General features: G+C 45.6%; 1 protein-coding gene across 3 annotated transcripts in view; it reads right to left on the bottom strand.

Moving 5' to 3' along the window:
• The window catches only part of WDFY3 (WD repeat and FYVE domain containing 3), a 1,200,521-nt gene that overhangs the window by 22,237 nt on the left and 1,162,140 nt on the right, over positions 1-16,144 (bottom strand). The window lies entirely within an intron of this gene.

The following is a 16,144-nucleotide window of genomic DNA, read 5'->3' as shown; positions in this document are numbered from 1 at the left end:
CGCTTGGGCCGCCTCGGAACTCTGCGGCGGGAGCCCTTGCTGAGAATGTAGGGGGTGAGGTCGGAATGTAGGGGGTGCTGTCAGAGTTACAGAGCGAGAAGACTGCTGGACTGTTGGCATTGAGTCCCTGTGCTGGTCGGGGACTGCTGGAGGCATCTACAGCTCGGCCCCACGGAGGGACAATTGGTGTCCCGAGAGGAGGGGATGGGACAATGGAGGAATGGCCAGGGCCTCCGGAGGTGCTCCTGGCGCTGGTAATCAGAGGTGAGGGGGCCCCCGAAACACTACATTTGACAGAGCTGCCGCCCCCGCAAGCTGCATCAACGCACAGCCAGAGTAACCAGGAGGTAGAGTTTCATCAGATGTGGCCTGCGGCGCTGCCCCAGCTATGAGGAATCTAAGGGACAAGGTGGGGCTTCTGCGTGCCTTAGCAGCAGCCCTAGTCTCATGGCAGGTTTCCTCCTGCAGGGGCACTGCTGCACCTGCTTGAACTACTGGCCTCCAACGTTCACCAAAGGACCTCTGCCGATATAAAACTAGACAACACTGTGCCCCTGGCAGTGCCCTGGCCCCGGCGGCCCAGTGCTCTGTAGACGAGGTGCCCTTTGCCGCGAAGGGATTAGATCCGCTACCCCTTGCTGGCCTCTAGGTGCGAGGCGCCCCTTTCTTTAGACCTGGCCCTCAATGACAACCGGTGATACACAACCCACACACACCAGCCATGTGATCTTTTGTGGTGGCATAGACCCATGTTCGCCTACACCTTTCTGGCCTTTCCTAGGGGGGCGGAGAACCCACCATGCGACACTGCTGAGCTACGCCTACCAGCCTCGCCAGGCGGCCAAACATGGAGAAGTGGAGGTGCACCAGTCCAAACTGGCCTTTGAGGGGAAGCAGCAGACAGGCCACATTGAGATAGATAAAACACCAATACGACCCCAGGGAGAGACTGCAAGGGGCCTCACTGCTGGACCTCAAAAAGATCATCCTAGATGTCAAAAACAGCTAATGCGCCATTCATGCCAAAATTTACCTTTCTCCCTAGCCACATTGATTGTATGCAGGAGTGGGTGGATAAGCACAAGGATCGGCTGGACCACCTGGAGGCCTGCGTCTTGGATGCGGAGGACACTCAGTGGGCAGTGGTGGAACATGTCCTCCTTATGGACAAAGTCCTCAAGATCATTAAACTCAAAAACCAAGACCTGGAAGAACGCTCTCTGTACACCAATCTCTGCATCACTGGGATCCCGGAATATACAGCAATCTGCAAAATTGAGGAATTTGTTGAGACAATGCTGCACTCCCTCTTCAAGGACTCCCTGTCTACTGTGTTTATCATGGAACGGGTGCATAGATACCTTGGCCCGCATCCCTCCCCAGGCACACCCACCCAACACATATTTGCCGGACTCTTAAACCACTGGGATCGAGAGGTGGCCCTTCAGCTCGCCTGCAAGCGGCTCTCCACTCAATACCTAGGGTACAGCATCTCCTTCTATCCTGACTTCACACTGGTGGTGCAGGTGGCCCATCATGAGTTTGTCCTGCCAAAAAGACTACTCCAAAAGGCAGATATCACTTACTCTCTACTATACCTGGCAAAACTGCATATATATCAAACCCCACTACTTCACCGATGCCAAAGCTGCACTGAAATTTTCCTACTAAATCTCGTACCAAAAGACTGCTCCTCATGCTTCTCAGCCCAACAACGGCCACCTCAGCAATCCCAAATGATCACCATGGAGGGGATCCCATTATCTTGCCCCTTGGGTGCTTACCCTCCACCTCACCTCGCCACCGACTGTTGACTGCTGCTGGTCTGTTCTATGATCCATCAGCCATGAGTAGGGTGGACATCTTCAATTTGCCTTCCCTTTTAGGCAATACTGTGTTTGTACCTTAGGAGCTCCACCCTGGGTGCTACACACCACATCGGTCCTCTAGTTAGCTTCTGACTGGGGCATTCGCCTGGCTCTCCAATGCCTCAAGGGATGATTCCTCCTGTGGTTGATGTTCTTTGGGTTGTGGGTCTGGGTTGTGGGTGGGTTCTCAACCCAACCTACTTTTTGGGTTGAAGCGGGCGGGGATGGTATTGTTTGGTGAGTTAAGTTTCAGATTTCCTCTTAACATGTTTTCCCCCAGCACCACAGAACATTGCGTCCTCATCCCATCCAACCGACAGGCCACACTCTGCCTGGCTTCATGTACACACGCCACCACCTTGTAGTGATGTTATGACCACTACCAGATGCCTGACGTGGACAACGACCAGGGGAAGGCCAGGCTAGTTTGCGCCTACCTCAACAGGCACTGCATTAACATCTGCTTTTTCCAGGAACTCCATATGACTCCGGTGACTGGCCCCCTAATGCGAGCGGGGTGGTACTCTGAGTCACATGTGTCTCTACTCTAACTATGCCAGGGAGACAGCCATAGTCCTGCATAAGGGCTTCCCTGGCAGCTTTGGCATGCTGTGTGCGATGCTCAAGGGCAGGATGTCCTACTAGCCAACACACTCCGCAGACACCTTGTTATCCTAACTTCAATGTACCGCCCCAATACTGACAGCCCAGAATTCTTCTCTGAAATGTGGTGCCTGATCGCTGTCATGGGTCCGGTACTCTTGGGGCTACAGGGGTGTTTTTTAATGTGGTACTTGATCACGATGTAGACAGCTCTTGCGACCCTCTACGCCCCAATCCTCATGCTGCAGCACAACTTCACACACTCATGACTGACAAGTGCCTCTGACATCTGACGTGTGACTCTCACATCTAGTACATGCGTTAAGGCGTGGTCGTGCACAGGTTATTGGCTCCTCACTCGGGATGTCCTCAATTGGGCTGCCACTGCAACTCATCTGCCCTGCACCCCATAGGACCATGCTCCTGTTTTGCTGGAGATCCTCAACCCACTGGCGGACCTATGGGCTTTTACTTTGCAACTGACCCCTGTAACCTGGACACAGCCTTCGGAGATGAGGTCCAAACAGCGACCATTGAATAAATCACCACAAACAAGGGAGCACTATCCTCCCCATCAACACTGTAGGAGGCCTTTAAGGTTGTAATCCATGACATTTGGCATCCTAAAGGTGATCCAGGCGCAACTCGCTATGCTTTAATGGGCATCGGCCCATGCAGTGGACCTTTTCAATGAGCGGCAGGAGTGGCAGACAACCCCAGCTGTTTTTTTGCAAACTATGGCCTCCTTTTATTCTCTGCTCTTCAGCACCTCTACGGTCCAGGACGGGGAAGAACTGTCAGCATATCTGGATACTATCCAGCTGGTTTGGCTGGACCGTGCCTGCCACTTTATTCTTGATGGCCTCACCACTTCATTCTACAAAGAGTATGCAGCTCTCTTGGCCACACACCTTCCGGCAATGCATGAAGACTTATTGGAGACTGGAACGCTGCTGCCATCCTTGTGAGAATCAGTTCTGGTAACAATATGCAAGCCAGTTGATCGAGGCGACTCGTATAGACCACTTTCCATGATCAGCATAGACACCAAAATCCTCGCCAAGCTCCTAGCAAACCGCCTTCTCCCATTGCTACCTTAATTTGTCCGTTCGGATCAGTCAGGTTTTGTGCCAGGTTGCTCCACTGCGCAGAACCTACGTACACTGTTTGCTTTTATGCACACTGTTAACCCCCAGCTTACGTCTGCTGCTGCATTGTTTGACGCCACAAAGGCGTTCGACTCTTGTGAGTGGCCACATTTATTCTGAAATCTAATTCGTATTGGGTTTAGCTTGCGCTTTATCAGCCTGATACAGCTTTTGTATGTCTGCCAGACGGCCCATCTTCGACTCAATGGGATGCTGTCAGATTCGTTCCTGGTCACTTGTGGGACCCCGCAAGGATGCCCATTATATCTGGTTGTATTTGCTGTGGCGATGGAGCCACTGGCTGCCCGACTTCAGCGGCACCATGGCTATGGAGGCCTTAATTTCACATCCCGATAGCTGAGAGTGTCCATGCATGGGGATAATATCACCCTTATGCCCAGGAGCCCCAAACTAACCTTACCCCGGTCATTTGCAAAGTCATCAGGTTTGGGGGCAACTCGGGCATCCACATCAACTGGGCCAAATCCATTTTATTCCTCTTCTTGCCAGCAAACTGCCATTCAAATCGGAATATCCACTGCAAAGGGGTTAAAAACTGGTACGGTACCTGGGAATACAGCTCAGCCCTTACCTGCATGATTTCTGGAGAGTCAATTAAGGCCGAGCCTTGGCGTGGCTGGAGGAGCGCATACCGGCTTGGACTCAGCTACAACTGTCTCTTACAGGGAGGATTGCAATTCTTAAAATGGTAGTATTAACTCAATTCTTGTATCTATTCCTCAACTTGCTGATACCGCTGACCTCACATTTCTTCTGGTGCCCAAGGTGGGCAGGCAGCCACGAATTACATGGAAGACACTTACTCTGCCATTTCAGTAGGGAGAGGCCTAGGTGCCCATGACATTTCATTATAGGTACAGTGCGCACAGGCATAATATATTCACTTCGGGCTCTATCCCACGTGCTTCCAGCCCCAAGCGGCGGTTGAGGCTGATTGGGTAGCCCCTTGGTCACAGCCCTACAATCCACCGAGGGTAGAAACTGACACAATGAAGTGTGCCCAATGGCTGTGGGATGGCATGAGATGCTGCGCCCGGCTTCCTTGCATCAACCCTTCCTCTATTTCTCTTGCACACAACCCCATGCTCCTGCTGCTGCAGGATGACGGTGTTAAAGCACAAGCTCATAGGTGTGGTCTCACTACATTTGCAGACATATACCACAGTGGTAAATTTATACGTCCATTTGCGGCGGATAAACCCCCTTCCCCACAGCACTAGACATCCTTTTATATCACCAGCTTAGGGCCACCTGCCACACGCTGCATGAGACTTTTCCCTCCCCGTGCTCGAACACATGCTTACAAACCCCTCCCCACATAAGCTTTCACTCAATTATATTCCGTGATGAAGGACAAGTTGCTGGTGTGCACCCCAGAGGCCTGGGACCTTGACATGGAACCACTGATCACTGATGCACAGTGGTTATGCTGCTGTGGACAACTAGCGCCCCTCACACCCAACTATAGGCTTTGGCTTATCCACTTCAAGTTCCTACCCTTGACTGCACCGCACCCCAGTGCAGCTGCTCTGCTTGGGACTTGCTGATGACAACCGCTGTCTGCGCTGCGCTTTTCTCCAGGCAGCCTTCCAATCCCTTGCCTGGGAGTGCTTGAGGTTGGTGAACTTCTGGTACAAAGTATTCATGACCCTGTGCCACATTAACAAGCCCCCAACGATGAAGACACCATTAGTATACCTTTTGGGATATGTAAAGGAAGTTCCCCCTGAGTTCTGCCACCTTATGTCTCTGCTCTTGGCTAAAGGTTGGGTGGAGATACACTGGGGGAGACGGGTGTTACCAAAAGTTAAGACTTGGCTTCAAGACACAGCATTTTGCCAGGGACAGCTCTCCGCAGACGGGGAATTCATACCGCTGAGATCCTGCCTGAAAGACATTTGGGAACCACTACTGACATGTCTAAGACAGAGAAGTTGAAACTGAGAGAATGCCAAATGTATAGAGGCATTGATTTTCACTCAGGTCACTTTTTGTTGTCAATGTACACAGATGATATTCTGATCTTTGTTAGCTGGACAGGCAACAGACTGTCTCCCATGATAAGGGAGATTATTAGGTTCAGTTGATACTCAAGCATATCTATCAATTGGAATAAATCCGAACTATTATGTCTCACAAACAACACAGTCATAACTGAGCTAGAATCAGAAGGAAAGACAACTCGGTCATCTATCTAGAGATGATACCACACAGAGGTACAGGGGCCATAAAGAAACTATGGTCCAGCTGTGGATACATTAACCCAAAAAATAAATGTCTGGATAAAATGACCTCTTTCTTTAGTCAGACGAGTCACACTGTTAAAAATGGCAGTGCTTCCAATATTTCTATAGCGTTTCAAAAAAATATCCATTCCCTTAAAGAAAATTTTTTCCAGCCCCTTAAAACATTGCTGATCATACTGGTGTGAGCAAATAAGCATCCACTGATCAGGGATCAGCTGGGGTGTTAGGATGCTCTCTGATGAAAGGAGTGGCTTCAATTTCTGAAATGTGGAAAACATTACTTGGCGGCACAGGGACATTTTGCCAGTCAGTGGTATCATCAAGACAGCACTCTTACTTATCTTATACTAAGGAAAGAGCAAATGGATGCTGATACTGCACAGATTTCCAAGACCTTGCATGGAGATAGTTACTATGGCAGCCACATTCTGGGGTAGAAGGATACAAGCTTAAAATACCCCTGACTCAAAAGCCACTCCTCCCACTCACCAAAGATTCATGGTGATTCAGGCTTTGACCAAGGCTAGTTTGATAACTATAGCCCGCTGGTATGTTGAGGGGAAATTCCTCACATTGGGCCACACAAGATTTGATGTGACCCCCATTCTCCTAGACACAGTCATTTCCTTTTGACTGAGGAGCTCTGGGTTCCCTGAGGAATTGCTGGAATTCCGACTAATAACCCATTTAATTAGTTCCCCACAGTCCACAAAATACGCAATGGATACAGCAGTAAGAAAATGTGGCTCCCCTCTTTTCAGACAGGCCTGGGAAAAAGACATGGGCATGGAGCTGAATGATGCAAAATGGGACTACCGCTGCATGCAGATCAAGCCGGATTCCATGAATGATAGGCATAAGCTGCTTCATTTCAAGTTTTTTTCAATCAAGCATACTATACACCCAAAAACAACCGGGCTACATACCAGTCCCCGATTTCCCACATAACTACATCATCCCACAACCCTGGAAATGTACCCGGAAAGCTAAAATGGTACCTTTCAGTTAAATCTACAGTTTACAACCCACAGATATGGAACAACCCAATCAGCACACTACTTTCTATATGCAGGTAAGCTAAGAAGGGCTTCCCTATGGAGCCTGGGTATAATATAATAATGTCAATTAAGTTCTAACCATTCTGACTAATACTAATACCATAACACTTGGTGGTGGCAGTCAACTATAGATTAATCCTATTACACTCATGCAAGACATATATGTATAGGTTTCGTCCATCACCCAGTGCTGCACCAATCAATCAACCAGACAGCAACTAAAAAGACATGAAAAAACTGAAGTTATCTGTCACATACTACCGGCCAACCAGTTGACTCTAATCTAGTCCACCACTGCAGGTCCCAACTAGCTACATGCTGCAACAGTTTGTTTCTTTAGCTCTCCCAATGACACTCAGATATGGAATGATAGTAACTAAGTCCATCCCACCAGATCTCCTCACCACTTCGTTTTTAAAGTATGTCTGCTAAGGACCAGGCTGGACAACCTGTGCTAGTTATCATCATATGAAATATCATAATGGGACCTGCAGATCCAAGCTGCCAGCTTACTGAAAGCCATAAGTTGTGGTTCTCTCGCTCATACCTCTTTATCCACCTAAGTGCTGCGCCCAATAATACGATAATCTTATCACTGTGGTCCTCACGCACGACATGGAAACACTTTCCACATAGTATAAAAAACAAAAAACAAAGGCCACTTCCTTCTAACCACGCATGTGCATAGCTTACTGCCCATGTAGCCAAGCACTTCAGGGCCCCACAAAAGAATAGTACGTTCTATGTAAATGCACGAATACAATCACTGCATAATTTGAGCTGGTGGTTGATGGTGGGGCCACTGGCACTTATTTTTGGGTACCAGCACTTATTTTTCTGCATCCAACAATTCCAGATAAAAACACGGGGGAAAGAAGGAGGAAGAGCAAAACTGTCACAAAGAAAGAAAGCCGGAACGTGCAGAAGTGGGATAAAGGGGCAGGGAGTGTCTAGAAGTAGATTAAAGAGGCACTTGGGGGATTTAAGACTAGCAGCCCTAAAAATCGGCGGCCTAACATTTAAAAGTGCTGGCTGCAGGCTTTTGAACACAGCTTTGGGCACCTGCACTCTCGTTTACAAATAAGGCTCTGAATATACCACAATATGAGAATACATCTATTGAAGACCCGCATACCCCTTCAAAGATCTCTGAACTATTCCACAGAGATATATATACTGTGCATACTAACCGCGTCTCTCACTGTCACACCTTTTACACAAACAATCCAGACACAGCTATTAAGAGCAACAGATCTGTAATTTCAAATGGAAGACTACTATACAAGCGTGTGTGGTTGTGGCGATTGCAAGATTGTTTTTAATGAAAGGAACACAACAGCGCTTGACTTGAAAGATAGCTTTGTAGTAATAAAAGGTCGGAGTGACCTGTGGGGCAGTCAGGCACTGCCTGATGGGCTGCTGTGACAGGTCAGTGGGTGGGCTGGTTATGTGACTGTTTATTGGCCTGTTTAGTCTAGGCTAGACAGAGCATGCGTATCGAAGCTTTAATCTGTGGGCTTCCCCCCGCCCAAAGGCTTGCCATTTGTTCGCTATTTCGTCACTCTTCTATCCTTCATTCCCGTTGGTCCATGGCATGCATGGGTCATGCCTCTTCGTGTGTTCAGCCCTCCCTCAGAGAATGGATCAAGTACTTCTATCCGACCTGTATCCGTCCACTGCTCCCATGTTAGGAGCTACTTTGTTTGTTTTTGAGCACTTCACGAGTGCTCATGTTTTCACTAGCTCCGTTCTTCGTTTGCTATTTGCAAACTGCTGTCTGCAGAAAAATATGTGAAGTAATCATCTCTTAGTAAAAGTCGGTGTACAATATAAAGCAAAGTATTTGCAAAACATGAACTCTTTCACAATGTGTTCACTTGCTCCGTTCTCGGTTTCTGGTACCAAATTTCTTTCTGCAGAAAAACATGTGAAGTGATCATCTCCTTGTACATGTCGGTGTACATCATTAAATAAATTAATTGTATAAACAGGTATTCTCACACTAGCACTAATGTCTATACTCGCTTCGTTCTCCGCTGCCAAACTGCTTTCTGCAGAAAAATTCGTGAAGTTATCATTTGCTTGTACATGTCGGTGTACAACATTAAGTAAATTAATTGTACAAACATGAAAGCTTTCACATGAGCGCTCATGTTTTCACTCACTCCGTTTACTGATACCAAACTTGTTTCTGTAGAAAAGTATGTGAGTGATCATCTCCTTGTACATGTCGGTGTACAACAAAATGAACTGAACAACCATGAACGCTTTTCGCCTTCGGAGAAAGTTCCCATAAGATTACTGCAAATGATTGTTTTTGGCTACAACAAATTCTTCGCCACTAAACTTAGACTGTGGTACCGGCCCAGGATGCAGACTGCTTTCTGCCCTTCCTTTTCCCACGGCCATGTGAGGTGGTGAAGTGATGCGCTCTCACAGCAGGGGGAAGAAAAGAGCATGCATTTTTCCTAACTGTTGCTAACGGGACCGCTATCTTCCATATCTGATTTTTCCATAGGTGTAGGTCACCAGACTTAGGAGATAGGCTGTTTGCACCAGTGAAGACTTTCATTCCTTTTCAGCAGAATGCAAACTTTTGTGCCTTGTTGCACATTCATATCAGCTAAGTGGTTAATGTTTTGATGAAGCACAAGCCTTTTACAATTATGCTTCTTCCACAAGGCATGTTCTTTATCAAGCCAGGCTGCTGTGGGGGTTGGGCAAGAGCCTGGGAATTGTCCAGGCTGGGAAGCAGCTTTGATGGCTGGGCTCAACCAGTTGCTGCTTGGGCACTTTGTTTACATTTCTGTAATTAATGCTACAGGCAGAGCCAAATTGCAGGCTGATCAACATTCACTGGCAAGAATACACAGTCAGCAACTTTGTACCATCATATACATTTGTTTTATAATTCTCTGAAGTACTCCACACCACGTACATCCACTTCACTCCATTACACAAAGCTTAAACACATTAACAACGTCTATAACTTCCGGATTGATAAGACCTATTGGCTTTGCCAATGCTCGTTTTACTGTTGATTTAGCTGATCCAAAAAAAACGTGTCGGTACTACGACTCGGTAGCAATCTCAAATCCATGCCGTCTTCGTCATCTTGCAAAATACCTATACAGTATCTCTTTACAAGTTCAAAAACAACTTCAATTTGTAAACATGGGCTACATTTTTAGCTGTGTAATTTTATTTTAGGGCCCTGGCCTATTTGCTGTCTCAGTCCGACTCTGGTTGTAGATGGCAAGGTACTGGTGATAGAGAATTCTCTTCACAAAGCAATGTTGTTCTCCCACTTTCTAAATCTCCTAAAGTTTATTTAAATGAGAAGCCTGTGGAATCAGCTAAATGTCTGCAAGCTTTTTCGGTAGTAAAATAGCAACAGCTCTGCAAGTTTATATGCCATCATAAAGGGGCATGATGCATGTGTCATCGGCAAGAGAAGGCGTAAGGGCAACACATACAAATTCTCTGGCCTATATATTTTTAAATCTGTGTCCAATGGTAAAATTTTTGTTTATCTTGCTCAAATTAGAAATGCCCTTAGGATTCGCCAAATCAGTGTCTTCTGAACACGTACAACACCTCACAACGGGATGTAATTATTGAATTCCGTCAGCTAAATGCAAAAAACTTCAGTTTGTAAGAAATGTAAACTAAACCCCTGCGGAAAATAAATGTAATCGGTAGGCGATTAGCAAAATTAATAACACATAAAAAAGACGGAGAGAAAATGTATTTAAAAAAACGAACATTGACAAAGCCAACAAGTCCGGCTTTAATGTGCTAAAGCAGGTGAACAGACATTCGTTTACATGTGTTGCACACCTAAAGTTTATCTCGTGAAAGCCACCCCTACTGGCTTTCGCCATGCTCTGGAAAAAAAATTCAGGACGCTCTCCAACGTGCCCCTGAGTGCTAAAAATCCTTGCACTAGTCCTGCATGCCTCCCTTGTACATCAACACTTCTTAGTTTGTTTTAATGAAGAGTTATGTTTAGAACAAAGTTCTGCATAATAAAAAGTACCTCCTCCTGCCCCCTTAAGGAACTAAGTGTAACAGAGAGTTTTATTTAAGATAACACTAAGTGGTCTCGGCAAGGCTGCTCTTAAGGGGGGTGGGGTGGGGTGGGGTGGGGTGGGGTGGGGTGGGGTGGGGTGGGGTGGGGTGGGGTGGGGTGGGGTGGGGTGTGTGTGTGTGTGTGTGTGTGTGTGTGTGTGTGTGTGTGTGTGTGTGTGTGTGTGTGTGTGTGTGTGTGTGTGTGTGTGTGTGTGTGTGTGTGTGTGTGTGTGTGTGTGTGTGTGTGTGTGTGTGTGTGTGTGTGTGTGTGTGTGTGTGTGTGTGTGTGTGTGTGTGTGTGTGTGTGTGTGTGTGTGTGTGTGTGTGTGTGTGTGTGTGTGTAGGGGGGGAGGGCAGGGACACAAAATTAAGATTGTTATTTGGTGGTACTAGAGTGCAGCTGACTACAACTACCTCTGTGGAGCTCCCAAAATGGTCTAGTCCATTTTATCTAATTACTTTTTATTAGCATGGATCACCCCTGAAGAGTTGCTGAAGCACTTTGTCAAGTGTTGCTGGGTCCACTACGAAAGGCCACTCCCAACTTGTATACCCTTGCCCGCAGAGACTTCAATATCAAATGTCTACACCACAGAAGACCTCAAGCCTTCAAAACGCACCCAACCTTCATTCCCAAACATCAGTGTCTGTGTGCCCCTCCTTCTGCTGTTAAGCAGCCTGTGTAGGGTCCTTACTTCACAACCCATGTCGAATTTGATCTGTAGTTGTAAATACAGATTAGTGTTTTGAGTGTGAATATTGCCTCTTTGCTAACAAGCTTCTACGGAAGGGAAGTGCATCAAAAGTTCTAAAATCTCTTAAAACATATTCAAGTCCCTTTTTCCTTTAAACAGGACATAACTCTTGCAGTGAAAAAATGGGCACATTTGAGGTTTGAACATGATTCTTACTCAGGGTCCTGTGCGGCAGACTACATGTGAAGTGTGCCTGAAATGTAAATGAAGCAAAAGTGAATTAGTGATTGCGGGGATATCTGTTTTGTTTTAAGCCTGTGCTTTATGGAAAAGCCTGTAGGACATCGATTTTGTCCTGCCTGCATGTGTTAATGCTGAACATCATCCCTGACTTCACGTTCTTACTGTATAATTGTCACTAGTTCCCATTACAGTGTATCTCCTTTCTATGTGAAACTCTTTGAAATCTTAGTGTGGGTTTGAGGTTTTCCATCTAAAAAATAAATAAGTCAATTAACAGACTGGCTGCTGTATGTGGTGCATCTGTAGCTATGTGAAGCCATCTAAACCCCCTCTTCCCCCATTCACTGGACACAACAGGTTAGGCAACAAATTAAAGAAACAAAATGGTTGCTTAACTATTGGAGTAGTTTTGCATCTTGAACAATTTGCTGGATTTATATGCAGTGCATTATTCCCCCATCTAGTTGTTGGGTCTGGACTGTCTTCTTGTATAGTAGTTTTATTTTTGGCCACCGCCTCCTCTGACGTCAGACGTCCTCCCCGGAAGTCACCACTCTTGGTCGCTATCTTCAGATTCTTTTCTTTGGTATATTTAAAGGCCTGTGGGCTTCCTCTGCCTGTACTCTTATTAATGTGTCGTGTTTATTTGTATCGCCTCATTTCATGGGGAGACAAGTGGATCACATGTGAATCAAAAAATTCCTCAAGCTGCAAAACTACTCCTACAGGTAAGTAACCATTTCATTTTGCAGTGTGAATCTTTTCTGGATTCACATGCAGTGTTTAATTGATTTTGTGTTGTTTCTTTCATTGAGGTTGTTGGGTTGGAAATAAGGTTGAGCTTGTAAATAGATGTTTCAGGACCCTTAGTCCCACATGTGCTTCTCTGTTTAACTATACATCAATGCAGTAGTGCTTTGTGAACATGCGTACTGACGACCATGAGGCTGCCACACATATGTCGTTAATTGGAACGTTGGCCGAAAAGGCTATTGTTGCTTCTTTCTTTTTTGTCGAATGTGCCGTTGGTTTTGGCTCTAGCTGTATGCAAGCTCTCTTGTGACACATTTATATTGCCTGAGTTATCCATCTTGCAATGGTATTCTTTGTAATTGGTTCTACTTTGTTATTGTGTGCGAATGATATGAAAAGCGCTTTTATTTCAGGGTTGCTGTTTTTTCTCTCTATGTGATACATTATCACCTTGCGGGTGTCCAGTGTGTGTAATGCTCTTTCTGCTTGAGTCTTTGGTTCTTGAAAAAAACCTCAGTATGTGAACAACTTGGTTTATGTAGAAGTATGATATGACCTTCGGGAGGAAGCCTGGGTCAGTTCTCATGACTACTCTGTATTTGTACATACGGTTTCTGAATGGTAACGGCTTATAGCTCACATACTCTGCGGAGCAACATCATGGCAGATAGAAACGCAGTTTGGACAAACTTCTCCCTACACATCCCCTTTTGTAGGCTACTATCGCTGGCAGATGTACTTTTAACGACACATAATTTAGGCCTTCTTCTAACAGGTGTATAAGATAGCTGATAAGAAAAATGTTACTTACCCACCAGGCATCTGTTCGTGGCATGTAGTGCTGTAGATTCACATACTTTGCATAAGTCCGCCATCTAGTGTTGGGTCCTGAGTGTTACAAGTTGTTTTTTTCTAAAAATCTTTTCAAGTCACGAGATCGAGTGACTCCTCCTCTTGGTGATAGTGCACATGGGCATCAAGTCGTTTGTTAGATTGTTTTCCCACTGGCGGGTGAGGTAAGTAGTGTACAGAGAGTAACAGAAAAAGCGATGTCCATGCAATGCATTTACATATATACAATAATTTTATAAGAATGCAACTACAACAGTCACAGGCATCTGGGGAGAAGGGAGGGTGCATGTGAATCTACAGCAGTACATGCCACAAATAGATATCTACTGGGTAAGTAACATTTTCCGTTCGATGGCTTGTGTGACTGTAGATTCAAATGTTTTGCATAGACTGTAAAGCCGTGCCCTCCAAGTAAGCAGTAGCCTGTCGGAGTTGGAGTTGCTTGAAAAAGTGTTCTGAGCACTGCTTGGCCAACATTGGCTTGTTGATGTGCTAAAACATCTACACAATAGTGTTTAGTAAAGGTATTTGGTGTAGACCAAGTAGCAGCTTTACATACATCTGGTATTGGGATGTTACCTAAAAAGGCCATAGAAGCACCATTGTTTCTGGTGGAATGCGCTTTGGGGGTAATAGATAACTGCCTTTTGGCTTTGGCATAACAAGTTTGAATACACTTGACTATCCATTTGGCTATACCATTTTTTTTTACATTGGGTTATCTTTATATGGGAAAATGCTACAAAACGTTGTTTGGATTTCCTAAACTGTTTGGTTCTGTCAATATAATACATCACATCTAGTGTGTGAAGAGCTCTATCTGCAACTCAGTCTGGTTGTGGGAAAAAGACTGGTAACTCAATTGACTGGTTGATGTAGAATTGTGAAACTATTTTTGGAAGGAATTTTGGGTTTGTTCGAGGAACGAATATGTCTGCGTAACTGGAAGAATGGTTCTTCTAACGTTAGACCCGGACGTTCGCTTACATGTGTTTGGGAAGTGATAGCTACTAAAAAGGCTACCTTCCATGAGAGGTATCGTAACAGGCATGCATATATAGGCTCAAAAGGTAGACCAATGAGCCTAGCAAGTAGAACATTAAGGTTCCAGGTTGGTGCTGGGGGAACCCTGGGTGAAATTACTCTTAAGACCTTCCATGAAGGGTTTGATAACCAGAATTCTAAATAAAGAGACATGTTGTCTGTTTTGGAGGTAAGCAGCTATAGCTGCTAAATGAAGACGAATAGATGAGTATGCTATGTTTGCGTTTTGCAAATGCAGCAGATAGCAAACAATGTCTTGGATTGAGGTTTTCAGTGGATCAATGTGATTAGGTTGACAGTAGCATACAAAATGTTTCTATTGTGCAGCATAACACTGTCTAGTTGTAGGGTTACATGCCTCTTTAAGAATATTCAGGCCTTCTGGTGGAAGATTTAAGTAATCGAACTCTATGACTTCAGGAGCCATATCACAAGGTTGAGCGTCTTGGGAGCTGGATGTCTGGTCAGACCTTGACTTTGAATAAGACGTTCTTGCCTGTTGGGGAGCTTCTTGTGAGGAACTACAGACAGAATCAGAAGTTTGTGAACCGAGATTGACATGCCCATGTGGGAGCTACAAGGATCATTGTAAGTGAAGTTTGTCTCAGTTTGCGAACTAGAGACGGAATGACTGGGAGAGGCGGAAAAGCATAAGCAAATATCCTTGACCAATTCATCCATAGAGCATCACCCTTGGACTGAGGGTGTGTGTATCTGGACACAAAATGTTGGCATTTTGAATTTTCTGCTGTGGCGAACAGATCTATTTGTGGTGTTCCCCACCTTTGAAAGTACTGGTGAAGGACTTGTGGGTGGCGTTCACATTCGTGAGACCCCGTTCCTTGTCTCCTGCGGCAACACATGAGAGCGCCGCATGAGACAAGGAACGGGGTCCTTCTCCTTTTAACTTATGAAGGTACTCACAGGTGTGTACACACACCATTTAAGAATATGTGCTATAATTTGGACTTTGCTTTACGGGATGCTATGCCGGTTAGGTTATCAGGAGAGTTTTTTATAAGTTTCAGGAACTGTGGTCATACACAATACTTGCATAAGCCCTGATGAAGTCTTTGAGATTAAGTTTCTCTTTGGGTCCAACCACGTGTTGGCTGTTGTTGCTCTAAATGGATACTTCATGGTTATTGTTGCTCTAAATGGACACTTCATCTCAAGAATACACTGAACTTTTTGCATTTGTATCCTGGTCCGACCTTTGCTGGATGACTGTGAACAAGATACCAAGACACAGAGTATATGATTAACTGAACTTTTATTCATGAGTGCCCGGACTTCTGTTTGCCAACCACGTTAGGTAGAGAAACTACGATCGAATTACAGTACCATCACTGAAATAAAGACGGAAATGAACAGCTCGGAATAGACCGAGCAGAGGAATACCAGAGCGAGAGGAACACATGTTCGAACTCGAGGGCGGAAGGAAACAATAGAACAAACGACGCGATGCCCATGCGGATTATCATCGAGAGGAGGAGTCGCAAGTTCTTCAACTCCAGCAGATTCATGTGTTTTGTACTGATT

Source organism: Pleurodeles waltl, chromosome 1_2, assembly GCF_031143425.1.
Source record: "Pleurodeles waltl isolate 20211129_DDA chromosome 1_2, aPleWal1.hap1.20221129, whole genome shotgun sequence".
Taxonomy (NCBI): Eukaryota; Metazoa; Chordata; class Amphibia; order Caudata; family Salamandridae; genus Pleurodeles; species Pleurodeles waltl.
The sequence above is the reverse complement of the archived record's forward strand: the minus strand, read 5'-3'. Positions and strand labels throughout refer to the sequence as shown.